Below are 21,614 nucleotides of genomic sequence, written 5' to 3'. Positions count from 1 at the left end.
TGAGAAAAAATTTGAAATTTGAACTTTGTATAATTGAGCTACAATAGTTAGGAAGGATGGTAGGTTGAGGAATCCCAACAATATCTAATTTTTCAAAAATATGTTCATTGATAATGTGTTCTTCTTCAGAATGTCTCTAGTATGTACCTGCCAACTGCACAAACCAATGCAGGTCTTTGTTTTCTTGTGGTACAAGGGCACATTGCTGCCATGGTGCCACCAATAGGTAAATGGAAGGAAAAATGGAATTGAAACCTGAAAGGTCCGCATTGAAAGCATTAGAAACATTATAGTTAGAAGCCCAAGCCACACATTGAAAGCATCATGTATTCACCGAAGTCTTCAACACAAAATCCTTATGATAAAGATTGCAGTTTACAAACCCCTTATCACTATGACAGGTTGTACTTCGTAAGAGACTACTAAGAATCTTAAGTATGGTATATAATTCCTATATTTACTCTAGTGGTTTAAGCATTTCATGGGAAGAATTTTTTTTTTTTGGATTTCGAAGTTTCAATAACTATTAACAATGGGTGCCATTTTGTAATATGGAAAATGTGCCAATTTAAGGAAGGGATCTTTAAAGCACGCAATGTGAATTTGTCACTCCCAAATATTTCAACATTTATGCATGCATATTTCCCTAGTATTCTCCCTAAAACCAACAAACATATCCCTCTTTACACATTTAGAATTTTAGGGAAATCCCCCTAAATGAGTTCCTTTCACTACTTACTATAATTTTCATTTTAATATAATTACTTTTAAAAACATGATGTCCCTCCTACTTACAAGTAGTTAATTACCATAAAGGTCAATTAACCTAGTTTACTTATCAATTAATCTTTTTTTAATATTTCAATCATTTGATTATAATATTTATGATATATATATATATATATATATAATTTTATTTTAATAGTATTATTATCATTTAAAATATTTAAGAATCAACGGTTGATAACACATTAAAAATATTGATATTTTATGAATTATATAGTATATCATCTTATCATAAGGTTGTCTCCGTTTTTCCATTCGTAACATCACAACTATTTAGCATCCATTAATTCACTAAGTATATCACAATTTTAAATAAGCATTTCATTTATACTCAAAAGACAATACACAATTTATAATTCATACAACACATATTATAATTATACCCAATCCTAATCAAAATCATGCTATCCTTTAAATCTATAATCAATTTTTGTAAGACAACAATTTACATATTACAATTTATTCCAAAATAGATCTCATTATAAATATTGTATATATACAATTAATTATATTCAAATTATAATAATCAAAATATGTCATAATACTTAATACTCTTCATTATCATAAATATGAATAATATATATTAAAACATCATCTATACATCTACTAACTCAAATATCTATACTAAAATAAGGTAGAAGAATGAAACATTACATAAACCCTTATGAGAAAAACGTTTTCCTCAAGTCATATCTATTAAAAAAATATAAGAAAACATTAACATATTACCCTAAATATAAGCATTTAAAATAAATATAAACACCTAGTATATTCTCAACATCACTTATAACCATTAGTGCAATATCATGTTGAAATATCATAACCCTCATCATCCATTGTATTAATGTTGAAAATATCAGAGTTATTCAAGCATAAATATTCTACAACCCACAAATCATGAAGGATTTTGCATCATAAGAGAAGTCTAATCATTTCAAATTCATGCTTTGATGTAAGTACACCTAGTATATTCTCAACATCACTTATAACTATTAGTGCAATATCATGTTGAAATATCATAACCCTCATCATCCATTGTATTAATGTTGAAAATCTCAGAGTTATTCAAGCATAAATATTCTACAACCCACAAATCATGAAGGATTTTGCATCATAAGAGAAGTCTAATCATTCCAAATTTATGCTTTGATGTAAGTTTACATAGGCATCCTATGTTATTATATCATTCACATTTCTTTGTATATTTTTCACAATGTTATCAACATAGTCCCAAGGCATTCTACCAAGTTAATGAAATAAAGGATATATGGAACAATAATGGAGAAATTTCTCCTATCATCCAATATTATAAAGTAAAGAAAATCAAAATATGGTAAGATATCCAATATTATAAAGTAAGGAAAATCAAACAATGGTAACATAGCCTATATATCGCCTAGCATGAAGAGAACAAATATGGAGAAGCAAAGGAAAACCCATATCCTTAGTAGAAGAATTTTTATAGCAGATTGATGAATTTGGACATTAAGTTACATTGGCCTAAGCATGGTTGAAAATATACAAATTCAACAAAACCTGGTTACGATTCGCTACGACATTCACTTTTATGTTGACAATTTTACAAAATGGTTTGCCAAGTTGAATAAGTTCCTGTTTAGTAGCCTAAGCATGATTGAAAATATACAAATTCAACAAGATCTTGGTTACGATTCGCTACGACATTCACTTTTATGTTGACAATTTTACAAAATGGTTTGCCAAGTTCAATAAGTTCCTGTTTAGTACATTCCCAGGGTGAATTGCTTAGGTGCAAAACCTTGGAAGGTGGTTGAGTGTAACAAAACTGTGGTTGTCCAGCTGTGGAAGTCATTTACTCTTACAACACTTCAAAATCTTAATTTACCTCTTGGTTCAAACTAAGAGAAAAAAATAATTTCTCAGTTCAATCGGGAAGGTGAAAACAATTCAATCATATACTCTATAGTAAATTTAACTCCCCCAAAATCCTATAAGAAAAAAATCAAAATAACCTTAGATAAAATCCATCGAGACTTGCAAATGAAATTAAGTTTCAACTCATTAGTCAACAACCGATAATGAACAAACACTATTGGAGGATGAACAAAACATCAACTACAAAGCAATGGACAATACAAAACTTACATAGTTAACATATTATTAAAAATGGAAAATAAAATTTATTGAGTGTTTGATGGAAATGGAATTGTAGAGATGTTATTTGACTCTATGTCAATCAATTTATTTCTACATATTAAACCATGACATGTGTTATTATTATTCCTTCATGACAGGTGCTATGATTTTATCATCTCGAACTGACCCTTTTAGTATGTTTGTAAGTTGACCCAATTTTCTTTCTATGATTTGGAGCATTTGAAAAGTGTTTTAACTAAATCAATCACTGCCCGAGATGTTTGAGGCATTCGTTTCAATTGCAATATGTTGAATATGGCCAAGATGACTTGAAAATGGTTCATTGTTTTGTATGGGTCTAGCAGTGGCTTTTTTCCCTGAGACCAATGTTGGAAATACTGAGGGGGGGGTGAATCAATATTTCGTTTTCAACTATTTTTTTTTTTTTTTTCACTTTTGGTTCACGGATACCATGGTCAGTGGTCCGCTACGTCCAGGATCGAAAGTCTCTAGGGTGGACCCCACCCGAAGGGGGTCACACCCCTCAGCCATCACAGACCTAACCCCAAGGGCTTTCGGGTTTCGACCCTGTGACCTCCCATTGGCGAGGCCCCGGCTTGACCGATTGAGCTAACCCTTGGGGCTAGATTTCGTTTTCAACTATTATTTTACCAGTTAAAACATTTATATTCAGAACACAATATGAACAACAAGTATCAATGCTTTTATTAATATAATCTTTGCAATAAAATATATACAATATATAAATGGTTGCAATCAGTTCCCAAGCACCAACTTGGACTTTTTTGAGGCTCTAACCTCCAGAGCTCCAACTCTGTTTCGCCACGACAACAATCTTGGACTTAGGAGCACCATATCCCAAGGACTTCAATCCTTCCAGTTCTTGAGACACCAGTCACAAGGACACCTATCCTTCCTACTTCTGAGACACCAATCCTAAGGACTCCAATCCTTCTTACTTCTGAGGCATCAGCCCCAAGGACTCCAATCCTTCTTACTTCTGAGGCACCAACCCTAAGGGTTCCAACCAAATCTTGTCAAGGCATGTTTGATAGTAATGTTTCTGCTCTTAGAAATCTTCTTTACTGAGTTCTGTCTGTTTACAGCTTCACTGTAGTCTCCATGCTACAACATCAATGACAACCAGTCTTCTTATGAAGGAGTCTTTACAAATCTTCATACTGTCCACATAGAGTATCTAATAGATGAACTCTGATAATGTCTCCACACAACTTTAGTGAGTCTACTATTAGCTACACTAAGCTCTGCATAAGAACCACCTTTCTATTCAAGCATATTGACACAGTGAATACTTCAGCATGGTTGCTTCCCTGTTGACTACATCTACCCTTTGACTATCTCCTGTCCTGTTGGTCCTTCGACCCTTTTTTTGTTTTACTGAACCCCTGCTCCTACCTCTGTTTCCTCCAGCCTTTTCAACAACATTCAACACACCTTTGTTCTTTGTTTCTCCTATTTTATCTTCCTGATGCCTCTGTCCGACGGTTTCCTCTTTCCGTTGGCTCTTTGGCTTCCTCCTCGGTCGTTGTAGTTTCCTTTGCCTCGCTTGATCCTCGGTTGTTGTGGCTTCCTCTGCACTGGCTTGCTTCTTCAACTTCTCGATCCTTTCTGTCACGCCCCTACACCTACGGTAGTCTTTCAACCGCTTATAGCGAGGTGCGGCACTACCAATCGTTTTATTTTCACTAATACTTACGATTGTAGACTACGCCTAACATTCCACTTATCCTACTTAGTTTGTGTTTCACAACCAAGTATTATTTCCTTTATACAAGTGAAAGCCCATAACATTCACATAAATAACATTATACAAGAGAAATGCACAACAGTATAAAGAGAGGGGCAGCTCCCTGCAATATGAGTCTGCCCGAATCAATATATTATACAATCTTCACTTTTACAAAGTACAAGTTAAATCTTGGGAACCCAAATTTACACTTAGCCAATTTTCAACTTCGGCAAACTTGGTTTCCCAGCTCGTCAGCGCCTCCGCATGGTCGCCGCATGATTCACTAACCCTTTGTTCACCTTGTCGCACGATCGTGTTGTTTTCCCAACTTGGGCGCTCCTTGTCGTAACCAAGTTGCCACACACGGGCGCCTCTGCATGAGTCACACCTCTGTTCACAATCTCAACACTTCACCAAAATTCACACCGTGCACACTTGCACGACGGGCGGGCGCTCACCTGAGTCACCCAAGAACCCGTGCCAAGTCGTCGCACAAATCGGGCGCCTACGCCTTCGTTTCACCATTGGGCGCTTCTTCGCACAACCGGGTGCCACACCCATGCGCGTCCTACTCTTCGATCGACAGGCGCTCCTCTACTCGTGCCCTCACCCAAACCAAGACAATGCATATCCTCGTGTAGCCTCGCCCAAGGTTGGGCGCATCACCGTGCTGCGACTTCCCTTTGCTGTGGCTACCTATTATTCCATGTACTTCTCCTTTGTTGGATGAGCGAAGATGTGATAATCAAATGACTCCAATGCAATGCTAACTTATACCAATGGTAGGGCGAGTCGAGCTGCCCAAGCCGACTCGTCCAACGCCCCTACTCCATCGCAAACTCACCCATGATACATGTCGGCTTGCCCATGTTTGTAGGTTGGCCCGTGGGTTGAGCCAACCGCTCCCCACGCCATATAAACACCTCCTCACTCTCTTCCTTGTGCGCATTATAACATATCACCATCGCACATGAAGTCGTGAGCTCGCACATCCATTACTCCAACTGTTCATTCGCTGCCGAACGCGGTCGCACCTCGAGTGGAACTGCAGGTCCTAACATCCTCCTCCACCTGAAGTTGTTGTCGTCCTCGACAACATGCCATCCTGGTAGCCATCCACCAAGATCATCAATATCTGTCTCATCCATGATGTCAACTCCTCCACATACTGCAACCATCTCTGCAACATATGTAGAACCACCGTTTCCATCATGTCTCGTCCCAGCAACCATCTGTCACCAAGATCACCATACCAAGGTATACACCCCCTTGGTATGTCATACATCGGAAATCATCTCAATCCATGATCATCAACCATCTCGTCGCAATCTCCACATGCTGCTCCCTATCGTGGAAGGCTGGTCCCTCCATCTCAAGCTACATGCTTCCTGCAACATCTCGTGTTGACCTCATCATGTGTCGTCCTCGTGTGAACTGCTGCCATGATACTCCAAAACAATGCTAACACATCTTTGTACAATTTTGGACCCCATGTTTGAAATAGTCGGGTGATCAGTCCAACTATCACACTCAAACCATGAGAATGCACTTCCTCATGCCACCATCAGTCATTTCTCAGAACATCTTGTCACATCCTCAACTCGATCAAGAATCCATCTCCATACAAGTGTAAGCCATGCTTAGGTCCATGAAGTAGCCCTCATCTCATCTACAACATGATGTCCATGATGTTTGGTGTCAATGTGCTACATGAAATCAGCCGCATCTATTCCAACATCATCCATCTACAAAACATCCATCTCCTCAATATGAAGAGACCATCTCATCAAACTCCGACTCTCGATGCTCCACATCCAGGTTCATGAAGCAACCTCCATCATATCTGCAATGTGCCATCCCTCAAGTCTGCCGTAGAAACAAGTATACTCTTGTATCATCTATCCATGTGTTGCCCATGATCATAGATCAATCAGCTCCCATGTGTCAAAGTGGTTAAGTCTCGGCTCAACCCATGCCCAAGTGTTGCCACCAAGGCATCATCATCGTTGTAACTCCATCACTCCAAAGTGTCTCGTATCGATCCTCCACATCAAGTCACTCTTTCAAGCCATTCCCATACATGTACTCGAAAGTATGCACCCCATCCTGCATCAAAGTCTCTGACCTTAGCTCCTCAATGCATCAGATCCTCTAAGTCCACCATATATGAAGTCCCTAAAAGTCACAACCTCATGTCATCATGAGCTCCATGAGTCATTTCCAACCAAAATCTCAGCAAGCATGCAAGTCTCGGCCCAAAGGTCTCTACAAGATGCCTCAGCTCTCCATGTAGTAGGAATGCTCCATAGCCTGCTCACAACTCCATCCAAGTTCATGGCCTTGTTGTACAAAAGTGCACAACCTCTCCATCGGCTCATAAGTAAAACATCTCCATGTCACATCAGCAAATCCCCCTGCACAACATCCTTGCCTTGGCACTCCTCTTTGGATGCCCATAAGTGACACCTCTACAAGTGCTCCTGCACAATGTCCCTGCATAAGATTGCCATGCTCCATGTCTCCAGCTTGATGTCCATGACTAATTTGCCCATGAAGTCCAACTAAGTAGACCCATCATAGCAATCGGTCATCCTCATCCAAGTTTGCAATCTTTGGTCTAGTGAACTCGGTCACCCAACCATATCATCATCACATGAGTCTCTCCATCATAGCTCCCCCACTAAAGGTTCCACCAAGACTTCCTTCTTAGTCTCAGCCATGAGAAGTCCACCCAAGCAACTCAAGTGTGTGCCCTCCTCAATCTGTCCATGAGTCATGCCGGGCACTTAGCCAATTCTCCATGTGGCTAAAGCATGACCCAATCTTCCACAACGATCATCATGTTCCTCCCTTGTCACGGGCCTTTGCACCTTCTACCATAAGGTCACAAACAACCCCAATAAGTCCTGCAACAGTCAACAATCCTTGCTTCTCCATACAAGGTCTCATCATAGACATCCATGGTAAGATCCTCCCTAGCATCGACAAACTGACTTTTCCCTTCCCTGCATATGATTCATTTACCAAATGCTCAACTGAAACACAAGTATCAATAGTACTTACATCATCATCATGAGGCTCCTCCATGTGAGTATCCTCATTCATCCATGTCTGCAAACTGCACGATCCTGGTTCAACTTGATCAATCTCAAGTTCATCCTCCATCGTTGTCACACCTGCAACATCCTCGATTATCACGGCTTCCTCTTAATTGTTAGCACAATCTGCAACTTCATCTTGCTTCATTGTCCAACCAAGTTGAAGAAGTTTGTCTTCAACATTCTTTTCCAAGACTTCAAGCTTATCTCGAATCCGAGGGTTCTCTTCTTTCATCTGCTTCATCCTGTATAAGGTAAGGAAGAGCTTCCCTTCACATTCTTCCAACTTGCCATGCCTTGTCGTTCAGCTTGGTCCAAGCATGATGCTTCACCTCTGCTAAACCTGTTTCACCATTCACCTGAATCACCCTGATATTCCATCTGTCACCTGCAAAACTTGAACTCCTTTCAAGTCTTCGGTCTTCGTAGAATCAACTTCTTGATTCAGTTCACCAGCTCTGATACCAACTTTCACGAAGTGCAGGTGTGTATTAGCTTCAATGCTTCAACACCAGCACTAGCTCCTCGGCACTAGCTCTGATACCAACTGTCATGCCCCTACACCTGCGGTAGTCTTTCAACCACTTATAGCGAGGTGCGGCACTACCAATCGTTTTCTTTTCACCAATACTTACGATTGTAGACTACGCCTAACATTCCACTTATCCTACTTAGTTTGTGTTTCGCAACCAAGTATTATTAATGTGTTCCTTTATACAAGTGAAAGCCCATAACATTCACATAAACAACATTATACAAGAGAAATGCACAACAGTATAAAGGGAGGGGCAACTCCCTGCAATATGAGTCTGCCCGAATCAATATATTATACAATCTTCACTTTTACAAAGTACAAGTTAAATCTTGGGAAACCCCAAATTTACACTTAGCCAATTTTCAACTTCGGCAAACTCGGTTTCCCAGCTCGTCGGCACCTCCGCACGGTTGCCGCACAACTCACCAACCCTTCGTTCACCTCGTCACACGATCGTGTTGTTTGCCCAACTTGGGTGCGCCTTGTCGTAACCAAGTCACCACACACGGGCGCCTCTGCACGAGTCACACCTCCGTTCACAATCTCAACACTTCACCAAAAGTCACACCGTGCACACTTGCACGACGGGCGGGCGCTCACCCAAGTCACCCAAGAACCCGTGCCAAGTCATCGCACAAACCGGGTGCCCACGCCTTCATTTCACCGTCGGGTGCTTCTTCGCACAACCGGGCGCCACACCCGTGCATGCCCTACTCTTCGACTGGCGGGCGCTCCTCTACCCGCGCCCTCACCCAAACCAAGACAATGCGTTTCCTCGTGTAGCCTCGCCCAAGGTTGGGCGCATCACCGTGCTGCGACTTCCCTTTGTTGCGGCTACCTCTTATTCCACACACTTCTCCTTTGTTGGATGAGCGAAGATGTGATAATCAAATGACTCCAACGCAATGCTAACTTATACCAACGGTAGGGCGAGTCGAGCTGCCCAAGCCGACTCGTCCAACGCCCCTACTCCATCGCAAACTCGCCCATGATACATGTCGGCTTGCCCATGTTTGTAGGTCAGCTCGTGGGTTGAGCCAACTGCTCCCCACGCCATATAAACACCTCCTTGATCTCTTCCTTGTGCGCATTATAACATATAATCGTCGCACATGAAGTCATGAGCTCGCACATCCATTACTCCAACAGTTCGTTCGCCACCGAACGCGGTCGCACCTCGGGTGGAACCGCAGGTCCTAACACTTTGGCTTCCTTTGTCTATTCGGGTTTACCAATGCTCATAGGACACGTTCATTCATAAGAGAGGACCGAAATACACAGAGCAAAAACACGTTCCATGTTAAACCGTAACAACGCTCCTTTTTCAATAATCATAGACATACACAGGACTTTACAGTTTAACGGAGAGACTGTACCAATCAGGACGGCCCCTACCTGCCATGTCACCATCACAATCACAGCTGACATTGTTCAGGCCTCCTGAACTATCAAAACCGTTATCATAAGCCTTTTGGCCTAAAAACCCCGCGCAACACAATTATTTGAATTACACAGGAAATATATGAAAATCCGACTTAAATGCTAAAGGGCGGACTTCAAATACATTTTACCTGCATCTATTCCTGTATCGGATCCGCTACATATATCGCAATCGATAGTCGCAGGTTCCCGATGGCCGATGGCCGATTCACCAGCGGATGCGACATGATATTAAAGAAAAACACAATGTTGCATTGGGTCCGCAACATTCATCGCAATCGGCACTTGCAGGAGGACAACCCTTTGGGTATTGCACTATGCGAGTACCGATAGGGCGGATGTGATATAACATAAAACCTTCCATAATGTTGTTGTCGGGTTCGCAACGTATCGCAGTTGTATGATCTACATATATATATCGCAATTCACATGGTTTAACGTGGTGAGGCTTAAGGCCCGCATACATAACGATATATATGAAATACACTTAAACCCGCTTTGAAGCACTTACCCAGACTTCACCTGTTTATATACCCGGACATATATGTCGTCGGGTCCGCACATATATATCGCAATCGGGGGTTTGGGGTGATGGCACATAACCGAACCACCGATTATCATATCGCCGCTATATATATATGTCGCTGTCGGGGGTTTGGGGTGATGGCACATAACCGAACCGCCGATTATCATATTGCCGATATATATATATATATATATATATATACGCCTCCGATAGTGTATATTGATATACCTGTGTTTTCTGCCTCCGATAGTGCAAATTGCCTTTATGTACAGGTTTTCGATATATATGTGAATTTCGCCTCCGATAGTGTATTATGATGTATATGTACACTTTGCCTTCGATAGTGTATATTGTGCACATATATATAAACTCTGCCTCTGATAGTGTAAATGCCTATATATATGTGTTTGCGCCTCCGATAGTGTATTTGCATATACATATATTATATACAGCTCCGCTCCTTTTAACTCTTCCGCTCTTCTTTGGCTGGCATACATTATTCCCGATAAGACTCTTTGGCATGTATTACTCCTGATAAGACTCCTTCTGAGCTCTGATAGCGTTGTTTTCTCCTCCGATGGCTCTGTCTACTCTTTGCTCCTCCGATATGCTCTCCGATAGCTCTGTTTTGCTCTCTTCTTCCTTCGATAGCTTTGTTTTGCTCTCTTCTTCCTATGATAGCTCTGTTTGCTCCTCTTGCTCCAATGTGGCTCCTCTGGCTTGGAAATGTCTTTCAAAGACCTCCTCTGATACCTTCATACCTTGATGGCTTATGCCTTTTCCGATATGCCTCTCTTGCTCTGATATTCTGCAATATGCCTCTCTTGCTTTGATATTCTGCAATAGCTTTGATATGCCTCCTTTGTTAACTCCTCCGTTAACAAACTCTTGCTTATGGCTTGGCTATCTTGATGGCCTTGCTCCTATCTCTTCATGGATCTGCTCTGCTTCCCCTTGGCTTCATATCATCATCTAGTATCTAGAATATTGCCATATTGACATCAATGACAACCTAGGTCAACAATCTCCCCCTTTGTTATTGATGGCAATATTCTTCTTCTCTCCCCCTTTGACATCAATGGCAAAGGAGTGCTCTGGGACTCCCCCTATCAAACTGCTTTTGTTCTTCATGAATGGTAGGTCTTCATGGGTTTGTGACTCCCCATGTCATAGTGCTCTTCTTTTTACTCAAGATAGAAGGATTGACGCTTTATCATCAATTAGCACGTTATTCCCTCTTCATGTCTCAGAACTACTTTATCATGGCTTCAACAAAACTTAAAGATGCTCTACTTCAATGCTTTCAATCAGATTGCAAATAGCCATACACCAAGTGTCCAAGTCCAGGTTTTTATGCTTCAATCCATGTTGTTATCTCCATAGTCAGAATTGAGAGGCCTTCATAGTTCGAATCAAGAGAAACTACCACTGAAATTTTCTTTCTTGCTATCTTTCTTCAGGTCTGAGTTCCTTTGTGTTTTTGTGCTTCTCCTTAAGTCACTGCCATCCAATATTCAACATCATTGCATTTGGATGAAATGGTGAGAGGTTGTGCCTCACTGTTGCTGTATTTTCTAGGTGACCAGTATCAGTCTTAAGTTATATTTGACTGCACGACACTCTCCTTTCTGTGAGCCATCTTTTCCTTGTTTTCTTGTACATATCTCAGCAAGTTATTTCCCTAGCAGATTTAGATATCCAATCTGTGACTGTCTTTTAAATTCATTCTGCTGATTTGCATCTTCTTGCAATGCTTCAGTTTTGTTATATGCTACCAGCTGCTCTTACTTCAAACTCCATTCTAGATGTATCTGTTTGTTTGAAGATTGCCTCTATTAGTGTCCATAATTTATCTGTTCTCACATTAAATCCTTGAGTCAAGACATTTAGCATTTGTAATATCAACACCATAGTTATTTTCCCTATTTCTCTAGCATTAGATGCCATTCTTTGTTGTTCCAAATACTACTTAGAGATTAAGTGGAAAGCATCTTTAACAACAGTCCAAAGAATGGTTACAGGATCATGTTCTTCAATGGAGTACTCCTGAGAAATGATCTTCATCAAAGAATGATTGTCAATATAGCTCAACAAGGATTTCATAAGGACCCTTTCACTAATAGCTTCTACAATAATGATCAAGAATCATAGGCTCCCCCTAACTGTATGCATCATCTCTTTTGGCAGAGTCTTCCCATCAAATTCTTAGATTGTCAAAATTCAGGCCAATGACATATGCTGTTGGCTGGAGAGTTCAAGGGACTTTCGAATTGTATTTGCTTCCTTCTCCATACTTGTGTAACTTTCTTCTTTTGCATGGTTCTAGCTTGTGTAAGAGCCCAAGTTAAGTTACAATCACGTGCCATATGACCAATGTTATGACACTTGAAGCATTCTACATTGTTTATGAATAAGAATTCATGATTTCTTCCTGCAAAATTGTTTCTTGGAGATTGTTGGGGACCATAATATCTATCTCTATGAGATGCTTTACAGTCTTTTGCCATGTGACCAAAGTTTGTACAAGAATAACAATAACCAAAAAATGAACTTTGGTACTTGGGAGATGGAGATTTCCTTGATGTACTTCTGAAGCCTTTCTGCCTTGAGATCCTTTGATGATAACCATTGCCTCTCGCATCTTTGACATCATCTACATTTCTTCTTGGAGTAGGATTTCTTCTATTGTAGCCTTGATTTTTCTCCTTGCCTTTGCTGGAACTGGGAGCATCACCATTTCTTTCTGGCTTCTTCACATCCCTTTTGTTTGAAGCATTTTCATTCTTGTTTGAGGATTCACCTGCATACCCAAGACCTGATTTATCAAATGGACATCTATGATAGCTGAGCATGTCATCCAAGGCCTGAGAGCTCTTCAAGATTTTGTTCATCCCTTCAACCTTTTTTCTGAGGAAGACAATCTCTTCTTCCAATCTTTCACACTCATTATTCTTCTTAGCAAGTTGTTTCTCAGTTTCTTCCTTGATACGAGTAGCTTCATCTGCTTCTATTTTAAGGGAGATGATATCTAACTTCATTTTGAAGATTTCTTCATTCTTTGCTTGACTGCTCTCCATTTCTTCCTTGATCCTTGTAGCTTTACATGTTTCAGCCTTGAGAAGCTTGATGTTAGATTTTAATTTGAAGATTCCTTCATCCTTTGCTTTTAGTTGACAGATCATGGTGTTTCTTTCCTTTCCTGCTTCATCAACCTGTCCTTCTATGACTTCCAATGCTTCCATGGTCTTTTCAGCTCCTTGTGCTTGTTTCCTTGCTTCTTGTAGTTGAGATTTGAGAGAGGAAACCTCTACCTTGTACTGACTAATCTCTTCTTCAAGTTTGTTCAAGCTCTTATGCCTTTGTTCAAGTTGACTTGACAAGGTATCTTCCCGTTTCTTTGCTTCATCCAATTGATTTGTCATGGATATGAATTCTTCATGATGCTTTCTTTTGCTTTGACGAAATTCCTTCTTAAGCTTAGGAAGCTCTTCATCCCTTTCTTGTACTTGAAGCTTGACAAAATTAACTGTATCCCTTGTTTGATCTTGGTCACTAGTTAGTGCTATCTTCTTAAGTTCCTCATTTTCCTTTTTCAAATTGTTAATCTCTTCATGGCAGCCATAAGTTGAGCGAGGAGACCTTCTACAAAATCTTTTTCATTATCTTGATCTTCTAGGTCTGCTTTGGCCTTGATGTCATTGTTCTCATTTTCAGCTTCTATGATGGGTTCTGGACTTCCTTCTTGATTTCCATCATCTTCTTGACTGATGGTCATGGTCAATGCTCCTTTTGAGTGAAGGTCATGAAGTTTGTCCCATATACCCTTTGCTGATGAATATTTTCCTAGATTATTCTTTATAGAATCAGGTAGTCCGTTCAAGATTGCCTTCATTGCTTTTGCATTGTATTCATTGGATTCTCCATCCATCCTGCTATCATCAATCATTGATTTCCAGATTTCAATGCCTTGAGTCTGTAAGAAATTCCTCATTCTTGCTTCCCATATATTAAAGTTCCCATTGAACCATGGAGCCTCCTCAAATTGATTGTCTTCTATCTTAGTAGTAGAGGGAGACACATCCTTGGGAGGATTGGAGACTTTCTTCCTTGACTTCGCCATTTGTGTTCTAAAGATCAACCTTCAAGCTATTAGGCTTTGAATGAAGGTATTGGCTCTGATACCAATTGTTGGAAATACTGAGGGGGGGTGAATCAGTATTTCATTTTCAACTATTATTTTACCAGTTAAAACATTTATATTTAGAACACAAGATGAACAACAAGTATCAATGATTTTATTAATATAATCTTTGCAATAAAATAGATACAATATATAAGTGGTTGCAATCAGTTCCCAAGCACCAACTTGGACTTTTGTGAGGCTCCAACCTCCAGAGCTCCAACTCTGTTTCGCCAAGGCAACAATCTTGGACTTAGGAGCACCAACTCCCAAGGACTTCAATCCTTCCAATTCCTGAGACACCAGTCCCAAGGACACCTATCCTTCCTACTTCTGAGTGACCAATCCTAAGGACTCCAATCCTTCTTACTTCTGAGGCATCAGCCCCAAGGACTCCAATCCTTCTTACTTCTGAGGCACCAACCCCAAGGGTTCCAACCCAATCTTGTCAAGGCATGTTTGATAGTAATGTTCTGCTCTCAAAACTCTTCTTTACTGAGTTCTGTCTGTTTACAGCTTCACTGTAGTCTCCATGCTACAACATCAATGACAACCAGTCTTCTTATGAAGGAGTCTTTACAACTCTTCATATTGTCCACATAGAGTCTCCAATAGATGACCTCTGATAATGTCTCCACACAACTTTAGTGAGTCTACTATTAGCTGCACTAAGCTCTGCATAAGAACCACCTTTCTATTCAAGCATATTGTCACAGTGAATACTTTAGCATGACTGCTTCCCTGCTGACTACTTCTGCCCTTCGACTGTCTCCTGTCCTGTTGGTCCTTCGGCCCTTTTTCTGTTCTGCTGGACCCTGCTCCTGCCTCTGTTTCCTCCAGCCTTTTCAACAACGTTCAACACACCTTTGTTCTCTGTTTCTCCTGTTTTATCTTCCTGATGCCTCTGTCCGACGGTTTCCTCTTTCCGCTGGCTCTTTGGCTTCCTCCTCGGTCACTATAGTTTCCTCTGCCTCGCTTGATCCTCGGTTGCTATGGCTTCCTCTGCACTGGCTTGCTTCTTTGACTTCCTGATCCTTTGGCTTCCTTTGTCTATTCGGGTTTACCAATGCTCACAGGACACGTTCATTCATAAGAGAGGACTGAAATACACAGAGCAAAAACACGTTCCATGTTAAACTATAACATCACTCATTTTTCAATAATCATAGACATACACAGGACTTTACAGTTTAACGGAGAGATTGTACCAATCAGGATGGCCCTTGCCTACCACGTCACCATCGCAATCACAGCCGGCATCGTTCAGGCCTCCTGAACTATCGGAACCGTTATCATAAGCCTTTTGGCCTAAAAATCCCGCGCAACACAATTATTTGAATTACACAGGAAATATATGAAAATCCGACTTAAACACTAAAGGGCAGACTTCAAATACATTTTACCCGCATCTATTCCTGTATCGGATCCGCTACATATATCGCAATCGGCAATTGCAGGTTCCCGATGGCCGATTCACTAGCGATAGTGTATATTGATATACCTGTGTTTTCTGCCTCCGATAGTGCAAATTGCCTTTATGTATAGGTTTTCGATATATATGTGAATTCTGCCTTCGATAGTGTATTATGATGTATATGTACACTCTGCCTCTGATAGTGTATATTGCACACATATATATAAACTCTGCCTTCGATAGTGTAAATCCCTATATATATGTGTTTGCGCCTCCGATAGTGTATTTGCATATACATATATTATATACAGCTCCGCTCCTTTTAACTCTTCTGCTCTTCTTCGGCTGGCATACATTATTCCTGATAAGACTCTTTGGCATGCATTACTCCCGATAAGACTCCTCCACAGCTTTGATAGCGCTATTTTCTCCTCCGATGGCTCTGTCTGCTCTTTTCTCCTCCGATATGCTCTCCGATAGCTCTGTTTTGCTCTCTGCTTCCTATGATAGCTCTGTTTGCTCCGTTTTCTCCTCTTGCTCCAATGTGGCTCCTCTGGCTTGGCAATGTCTTTCAAAGACCTCCTCTGATACCTTCATACTTTGATGGCTTCTACCTTTTCCGATATGCCTCTCTTGCTTTAATATTCTGAAATATGCCTCTCTTGCTCTGATATTCTGCAATAGCTCTGATATGCCTCCTTTGTTAACTCCTCCGTTAACAAACTCTTGCTTATGGCTTGGTTATCATGATGGCCTTGCTCTTGTCTCTTCATGGATCTACTCTGCTTCCCCTTGGCTTCATATCATCATCTAGTATTTAGATATTGCCATATTGACATCAATGACAACCTAGGTCAACAACCAAAGCTTTGGTTCTTTATTGGTCAATATATTTTCAAGCATGTTTAGGCCAATGTAACTTAATGTCCAAATTCATTAATCCGCTATAAAAAAATTTCTATTGAGGGTTTGGGTTTTCCTTTGCTTCTCCATATCTGTTGTCTTCACTAGGCAACACATCGGGAGTTTGACCATAGTTTGATGATAGGAGGCATTTCTCAGTTTGCTTGTTTTTTTGACCCAATTTCACAACAAACAATCGAGTAAACTAACAACGTGGCTAAATAAAACAAAATAATCCATGGAGACCTATCAATTATCAATGAGTCAGTGTTTGTTGGGCAAAATCTGAAATACAAATTGCAAGCCTAAATTATTGCCTCTTACGCAGACAAAGGCATTGGTGTTGTTGTTGAGAATGTCACTTTGAGGCGATTGGTGATTGGATTGAATGTTCTCAACGTACTTTCATCTCTTCGTCTTACAAATCCTAGGCCTGGCCTCATGGTCATTTTATTTTATTTAATAGGAACAATTGAGTCACTTTGTTCTATTTATATTCAATCCAAGACAAGATTTTCATAGCTTTGATTAACCATAGAATTGGGCTTTTAGATAAGGGAAATCCCTTGTTTATATCCTTGATCAACTTGCAGCACTAAGAAAACATGGTCGATCCAATTCTTTACTGTTTGACATGAATCCTTTGCAACATCTAGTGCCGTAAATTTGTTAAGAATGTGTAAGACAAATCTAAAAGTTTCAAATTGGAGAGTCCCTGTAGAGCCAAAAGTCCCTCTAGCCCAATTGAGGTGCATGACATCAAAACCAACAACTCAATGGAAATAAATGCAACAATTGCAACAACCAAGCAATCATCAACAAGAAAGCTACAATTTCAACAAAATTTATAAATATGGGCTTTATAATTAAAAAAAGACTAATATATGTAGTTAAAGGAGCATGACCATAAATAATTAAAAAAAAAAACCCGCAAAAGGACTATCAAGTGAGTGCAGTTTTGGACAATCAATATTCCTTGATATTGGCAGAAAGAGACAAGTTCAAAGAAGTCAGGCTTATACAGTAAGCTGAAGCAGGAATTAAAACCCTTTTGATGTTAGCACAACCTACACAATTGAGATGTTGAAGTGACTGATTTGGGATTCCTTACACATGAATCTAATCATCCCTCAGACTTATATTCTTTCCTATGTGGTTCTGAATCACTGTAAGAATTGCTAGCTTGGAATCTCCAATCAAGGTCATGCATATTAACACATCCATTCAAACTAAGATGGGTGAGATTTGGACACCATGCCAAAATTTGTTCAATTTCAGATTGGATAAGAGTACCATAGGATAAATCCAACTCTTAGAGCTTTGGAAGTGCTTTTCCCCTGTGTAGTAGAATCAATGCCGAACTCTCAATATATTTGCAAACCTGAAGCTTCCAAACCTGAAGAATATGCAAGGTAACAAAATGATGTTAAATTATGTGACAACAAGGTGCTCAATGTCAGGTTGGAAAATTTCCAAAAATGTATAAAAAAAATCTATGAGTATTAGATTTAAGTCTCTGAAGTAACCTTTCAATGATCTTTGGAATGATTTTATTTCAGTACCCATTATGTCACATTACTTTTCTTCCTCATGTCAATGAAAAATTAATGGTAATATGATTGTATCACATCTTTTGGTGCAAATTGGAGCCCCATTATAATCTTCAGAGTAACATTCTACTATCTTCATTTTCTTCCCAAGCTATAACAACTCAGTTTTAAAGATTGAGTTCCCAATTTTCAGTTAAACATAATCTTTGGTTGGAATGTAGTGCATTTTCCATTATCATCCAAATTGGAATGAAAACACATTTGAAGAACCAAAATCTCTTTGCTTAGTTTTGTGAAGTAGTAGTATCGACTTCTATTCTGACAGTTTGATTGAATTTGGCTGTAGGTGATAGGGGCAGGTCATTCAATTATAATTCTCCATTTGTATGTAATAGAATAATTTTATGATGCACTTGGCTAGTTTGTTGACATTACTCGAAGCAAAAGCTTTGGAGGAGCAAGTATTCTAAATGTCCACACAGTTGCTTTTGCAAAAAGATGCAGTGAAAATTAGGCCTTTTAACTGAGATTCTTAATATTTGTTTAAAATGTTTTGCTAGGGCTCAATATGAGGATCACCAAAAATAGTTTTCTACAATCTGACTTGTTTGAATGAAATGATCTACATCATGTATTTGACCTTCATCTCATCCCCTTTAGTGACATTACCTAGACAACGCATTCCCTATAACTCTATAGTTTTCAACCTAATTTTATGACTGGAAAACGAGAGAAGGCTCCCAATTTCAATTCTTCCATTGAGTGATGAACACTTTGAGATTTTAATCAATAATGTTTGGCATCATTAATTTCCTGTATTTTTTATTATTATCTATAAGTGTCAAATTGGAGAGTCTCTGTAGAGTCTATGGAGATCTGAGCTTATTGGTTTTGACCCAATTTTCTTTCTCTGATTTGGAGCATTTGACAAGTGTCATAACTAAGTCAATCACTACCCCAAGCTTTTTGAGGCATTCGTTTCAATTGCAATATGTTGAATATGGCCAAGATGACTTGAAAATGGTTCACTGTTCTGTATGGGTCTAGCAGTGGCTTTTGTTCCCGAGACCAAATCTTTGGTTCTTTATTGGTCTATACATTTTCAAGCATGTTTAGTCCAATGTAACTTAATGTACAAATTCATCAATATTATACAAAAAAAATTCTCTTGAGGGTTTGGGTTTTCCTTTGCTTCTCCATATCTGTTGTCTTCACTAGGCAACACATCGGGAGTTTGACCATAGTTTGATGATAGGAGGCATTCCTCAGTTTCCTTGTTTATGTGACGCAATTTCACAACAAACAATCGGGTACAAACTAACAACATCGCTAAATCAAACAGAATAACCCATGGAAACCTGTCAACTGTCAACGAGTTAGTGTTTGTTGGGCAGAATCTACAATACAAATTTCAAGCCTAAATTATTGCTTCTTACGAAGACAAAGGTGTTGGTGTTGCTGTTGAGAATGTCACTTTGAGGTGATTGGTGATTGAATTGAATGTCCTCAATGTACTTTCAGTGCTTCGTCTTACAAGTCCCAAGCTTGGCCTCATGGTCATTTTATTTTTATTTAATAGGAGTAGTTGAGTCACTTTGGTCTATTTATACTCAATCCAAGACAAGATTTTCATAGCTTCTACTAACCATAGAATTGGGCTTTTAGATAAGGGCAGTCCCCTGTTCGTATCTTCGATCAACTTGCAGCACTGAGTAAACATGGTCAATCCAATTCTTTCTTGTTTGACAGGAATTCTTTGCAACATCTGGTGCTATAAATTTGTCAAGAATGTGTAAGACAAATCTAAAAGTGTCAAATTGGAGAGTCTCTATATAGCCAACAACCCCTCTGGCGCAATTGAGGTGCACAAAATCAAAACCAACAACTCAATGGAAAGACATGCAACAGTTGCAACAACCAATCAATTATCATTAAGCAAGTTATAATGTCAACAAAATTTATAAATACGGGCTTCATAATTAACAAAAGAGTCAAGACTAATACATGTAATTAAAGGAGCATGACCATAAATGATTTAAAAAAAACCTGCAGAAAGAGGCATCAAGTGAGTGCAACTGTGGACAACCAATATTCTTGGATATTAGCAAAAAGAGACAAGTTCAAAGAAGATAGGCTCATACAGTAATCTGAAGCAGGAATTACAACCTTTTTAATGTTAGCACAACCTACACAATTGAGACGTTGAAGTGACCGATTTGGGATTCCTTCCACATGGATTTGATCATCCCTCAAATCAGACTTATATTGTTTCTTATGTGGTTCTGAATCACTGTAAGAATTGCTAGCTTGGAATATCCAATCAAGGCCATGCATATTAACAAATCCATTCAAACTCAGATGGGTGAGATGTGGACACCATGCCAACATTTCTTTAATTGCAGATTGGCTAAGAGTTCCATAGGATAAATCGAACTCATAGAGATTTGGAAGTGCTTTTCCCTATGGAGTGGAATCGATGTCGAATTCTCAAGAAATTTGCAAGCTTGAAGCTTCAAAACCTGATGAATATGCAAGGGAGCAAAAGGATGTTAATTTTTGTGACAAAAGGTACTCAATGATAGGTTGGCAAATTGCCAAGAATGTGTACAAAAAAACCTATGAATTTAGCTTTAAGTCTTTGAAGTAACCTTTAATTGGAGACAAGAATGAATGATTGGCTATAAATTTGTCAAGAATGTGTAAGACAAATATAAAAGTTTGAAATTGGAAATGACTTGAAAATGGTTCATTGTTTTGTATGGGTCTAGCAGTGGATTTTGTTCTCGAGACCAAAGCTTTGGTTCTTTATTGGTCTATAGTATATATATTTTCAAACACACTTAGGCCAATGTAACTTAATTTCCAAATTCATTAATATGCTATAAAAAACTCTTCTGCTCAGCATTTGGGTTTACCTTTGCTTCTCCATATATGTTGTCTTCATGCTAGGAAACATATAGGGAGTTTGACCATAGTCAACATGTTGGGGACCCCTACTTTCTAGCTTATAGTTTTCTACAAAATTTAACTTTGATTTTCAAGTTAGGGAATTGCCTAGATATATTCCTTGGGCTTATTTTGGAGGGGCTACAGGGACTTGTATTTTCTCTAACTGGCCCTTTTAGTATGTTGGTCAGCTGATGTGCATGTTCTTTTGCTTGTTTTTGATGGGGCAACAAGATTTTGGGTCATCCGAACACTTGCGAGCATTGTCAGATGTTGTTGGGCATGGATTCATATCAAGTGAGAGTGTTCAGACTACTTCTATTCATGGTACCGTGGGTGACAAAGCCATG

The 21,614-nt window shown here is 39.4% G+C and overlaps 1 pseudogene; it reads right to left on the bottom strand.

Annotated features, from left to right (window-relative positions):
- Positions 1-20,379: 20,379 nt before the first annotated feature.
- LOC149158151 (F-box/LRR-repeat protein 15 pseudogene) lies at positions 20,380-21,068 on the bottom strand (annotated as a pseudogene).
- Positions 21,069-21,614: the final 546 nt, after the last annotated feature.

Source organism: Pinus tabuliformis, chromosome 5_2, assembly GCF_031772625.1.
Source record: "Pinus tabuliformis cultivar Carrire ecotype Pingquan chromosome 5_2, CPIR1, whole genome shotgun sequence".
Classification (NCBI taxonomy): Eukaryota; Viridiplantae; Streptophyta; class Pinopsida; order Pinales; family Pinaceae; genus Pinus; species Pinus tabuliformis.
This window is presented reverse-complemented; position numbering and strand designations above follow the sequence as displayed.